Genomic DNA, 4,101 nt, shown 5'->3' on the forward strand with positions numbered 1-4,101 from the left:
ACCGCAATGGATTCCCTCCTCTGCTCCCACGCCCTGTGCCCCCGCGGCCCGCGGGCTCACCGGGGACAGAGGGAGGGTGCAGACTGTCTAGACGACAGCCAGCCCCGAGCCCGCGGGGACGGGCGCGCACACACACGGCCGCTGCCACAGACACAATCACTCACCGGCGGAGGGAGGGGCGGCGTGGAGACTCTCGCCGGGTCCCCCTGCGGCCGCGAGGGCAGCAGCCTCCGGCGAGAGCGGCTGTGGGCGCCGCGCTCCTACCTCGGCGGAGCACGGTCAGAACAGCTGCAAGTTCGGCCGCCACTCCACCAACTGCGGGCTGCAGCCAATGCGGCTTCAAAACAAAAGGGAGAGGAATCACGCTCGCTCTCTGCCTCCCCCCGCTCGGAACCCGGCACATGACAGCGGCTACACCGCGCGGGTCCAACGCCAGCCGGGCTCCAGCCGCGCGCCCCTGGGGACCCCTCCCCACCCGCGCTCCAGGGCCAGGGCTCCCTGCGGGGCGGGGCACCCGGAGGGAAGGGGCAAACCTCGGGAGTGGCGAGCCCGAGGAGTGCGACCCCCGACAGAGAGGAGGACCACGGCTGAGCGCGGACGCCCGGCTGCCCCCGGCGCAGGGAGGGGGAAGGGGCTAATTGTTTCGGGCGGTTTTCCCGGATTTACCTATAAGCACGCGCACGGCACGCAGCCCTCCTCCCAGGTCCCCGAATCCGTCCGCCAGCTGCGGTGACTACAAGAGGGGGGGGCTGACGGAGAGGATGCTCCCCTCCGGGGTTTCCTCTTGGCCCCCGCTTCGAAGCCGGTTCGGGGGTTGGGGGAAGGGGGCCCGGGAAGGGGGAAAGGAGGGGAGGAGGCTCCCCGAGAGCCGACTCCTTCCGCGAGGTTCCGCGCGTCCGGGCAAGGGGAGGGGGGTTCGGGGTCCCGGGCTCCGGACCCCCCAGCCAAGAAGGGAGGGAGGGAGGGAGGGAAGGAAGGGAACGAGGGAGGGAGGGGCAGGTGGGGGGGAGGAGGGAGTAGAGGAAGGAAAAAAATATAGCCCTGCTCTGACACAAGGAAAGAGAATGCTGGAGAGTGACGTCCAGGCTCCGCCCTCCCCTCCGGCCACGTGCGAAGACTTGAAAGGAAAGAGGCGGCGCGAGGTCTGCTGGGTAATGTAGTTCGCCTTTCTTTCCCGGGATGGCGGGCACTGGAGAACCCGGCGCCGCGGGGACGCCGGGATGCGCGTGAGCATCCGAGGCATCCCAGTGCAGCGACGCCGAAACCCGCGCCCAACGCCCCTGGACGCTGGCGCGGCCCTGGGCGCGGACCTCTGCGTAGGGAAAACTGAGGGCTTAGGCGCGGTCCAGGCTTTCGGGGAAAGGTTTGGTTTTGGGGACAGGAATGCTTTAAGGATGAGGATTTAGGCGCTTAAAGTGCAAAGTCTGTCCTAATGGCAGATAAAAGGGAGCTTTGTGTATGTATTGGCCGGCCCAAGTGGCGTTATTAATGCTGCATTAAATGCTGCTGTCTGTTATTGAGATGCATGTTATAATTAACATTTGAACATCTCTGTGGCAGGGGCAGGATGTTGTAATTGGATATGCACTTTACAACCAATTAATTTTCCATTGGCCATGCTGTGGGCTGGGACAGGGGACGTGGTGGCTGGGAGAATTCAATACAATGGAACATTCGGTAATCGCTTAACCAAATCACCAGTGTTTTCTGGGTACCTACTAGGTGCCTGGCATTGAGCTTGGCACAGAGAGGCCTTCAGGAGAAGGATGCTTCACACCCCTCCAAAGCAAGGGATTATCAACTCTTTGGAGGAATTGGGTGACATGGTGTAATTGCCATAGAAATCCATTTACTAATTCAGAGAACATTTGGTGAGCACTTCTACAGACAGGACATGTCTGGAAATGCTAAGATAAGAAAGACCCTCAGTACCTGCCCTCAAGCTCAAAGTCTGGTGTAAGGATTATAGTCAATGCAAGTATAGGGGATAAGTCAACACTTAACATAGGCATAAGCACAAAGTGCTAGGGAACCCTCAGGTGAAGCAGCCAACCAGGATGGAAGGTGGATGGAGGTGAGAGAGGGGAGGATCAGGGAAGGCTTCCTGGAGGAGGTTTTTAAACAAAGGCAAAGGCATTGGTAGGCATCTGACAAAGGCTACAGAATACAAATGCCCCAGATGAGAGAGAAGACAGTAAATTCTGAAAGTCCCAGCAATTTGGCAGGGCAGAGGGTGTGGGGGTGGAGGATGAGCTTAGAGAGCAGAAGGAGACGGACAGCTCACTGGAGGTGGGGCTTGAAGTGGCCTTGAAGGATGAGTGGGATTTCATTTGGTGTGGAGAGCTTGTGCTCCAGTCTTGAGGCTCAGCATGAGCCAAACCTTGGACAGAAAGCAAAGCAGAATCCAGGATGGTATGGTGTGCTTTGTAGTCAGATAGTACTTTATAGTTAGATAGAACTGAGCGTTAGCCCATTTTTGTCACTTGAAAGCTGGGTGAATTTAGGAGTATTACATGACTTTTCTGTGCCTGTGTTATTCTCAAATGGGGACAGAAACAACTGTTTCTTAAAGTTGTTAAGAGAATTAGTGAAACATGGAATAGCCTGGCTGTTAGTAAATAATAATGAAAAAAAAAAAGAAAGAAACCAGTCCCGTCCTATAGAGCAGCTCATTTAATTCTTGTACCAAAGGGCACACAGGCGTGTCTTCCCCTCCCTTTTAGAGGGAGACGGCAGGCCCACAGTCATGCATTCCTAGGAGGCAGAGTGGGTACCAGGAGCCAGTTGTCTGGGTGTCAGGTCCGGTTTTCAACCATCCCCACTCCCATCAAAGGACCTCGCATTTAAGCACACCTGACTCTTCCCCCTGGTTGGCTCAGCAGTGTGCTATTTTTATGCTTTAACATCTGGAGCATTTCCTGAGTTTGCATCTGGAGCATTTCCTGAGTTTGCAAAATATGAAATAATAGTACCAGAGTCTATCCACCCAGCTGATTGCGGTTTGCACATTTGTGTGAGAGGCACGCCACCTGCAAGGAAAGAAGAATGGAACTGTCTGGGTCTTGGTTTTGCTTTTGCTTTAAGTCACACCCCCAGAGGTGAGAACAGGATCCATCCCAGAGGCAATGAGAGGCTGAGCTACATGCAAAACAACCATGAGGAGGACACACCTCTGTTTGGGGTGTGCCTGGAGTGAGAGGGCCAGTGGGGACAGCACAGTCTGGGAGTTAGCAGCCTGGGTTTGCATCCCAGGAATGACATTCCTGGATCTGTAACCTTGGGCAGCTTACCTACCCTTCACAAGGGTGACCTTGGGCAGCTTAGTCCACAACCTTTCTTGGCTTTGTGAGAACCAAAGGCCCTAACCTATTTAAATTGGATCTGTCTCAGCAAATCCTCAGTGATTATTGACTCCTTTCTTTGATGCAGGGTCTTCCTGGCCCAGAAGAATGATCCCTGAATTTTCCTTCTACAGTCAGGCCAGCAGAGCCGGTGCTGCAGATAGGATTCTGGGGGTGACTCATCTCCATGCGTGATGTATTTGTCACTACATAGCCCAGAAATTAAAAGGTTTGTTTCAAGGAGGCTCAGTTCAGTTCTAGTTCTCAACTCCTGCTGGCCCAGCTCCGAACCCTCACCAGTCCACAGTAGTTGTGCGTTTCCTCTCCCCACCCTGATGCCCAAGGCCCTCCAAATGATGTCCCCACTCGAGGCATGTCCTGGGCTCCCACAAGGCTTCTCCCTGCCTATTAAAACATATCTCCTGCTCTCCAGATCCTCAGCACCTGGCCCTCTGCTTTTCCTCCAGCCCAATACCTTCACTGAATGATAAGACAGTCTTCTCACTCTCTCCTGCAACTCCTACCTGTTTGTATTCTTATCAAGAGCTCTCTGAAATGGCCTTTCGTGACGCGGATTCCCAGCTGGAATGGGGGTCTTTGAGAGGAAGGCTCTGCAGGTCCCTCAGACCGAGTCCCCAGTGTGGGAGGGCTGGTGCTTCCTTGTCCTTCGTGCATGTCCTTCCTCCTCTGCTCTGGGGTGATCTGATGCCCCACTGCAGGCTGGGGTCAGAGTTGCTGCTGGGTGCGAGTTAATGAACTG

General features: G+C 55.5%; 1 protein-coding gene across 7 annotated transcripts in view; it reads right to left on the bottom strand.

Annotated features, from left to right (window-relative positions):
• CTIF (cap binding complex dependent translation initiation factor) overlaps positions 1–358 on the bottom strand; it is a 236,618-nt gene extending 236,260 nt beyond the window's left edge. For 3 of the 7 annotated variants that reach the window (XM_023750852.1, XM_023750850.1, XM_023750853.1), the window contains exon 1: positions 165–354. The gene's annotated coding sequence lies outside the window, so the exon portion shown is untranslated. Of the gene's footprint in view, positions 1–164 lie in introns of all 7 variants that reach the window. The other 4 variants (XM_023750847.1, XM_023750851.1, XM_023750848.1 and 1 more) reach the window with 4 other exon arrangements.
• Positions 359–4,101: the final 3,743 nt, after the last annotated feature.

This window comes from Myotis lucifugus, unplaced genomic scaffold, assembly GCF_000147115.1.
Source record: "Myotis lucifugus unplaced genomic scaffold, Myoluc2.0 scaffold_16, whole genome shotgun sequence".
In the NCBI taxonomy this organism is placed as follows: domain Eukaryota; kingdom Metazoa; phylum Chordata; class Mammalia; order Chiroptera; family Vespertilionidae; genus Myotis; species Myotis lucifugus.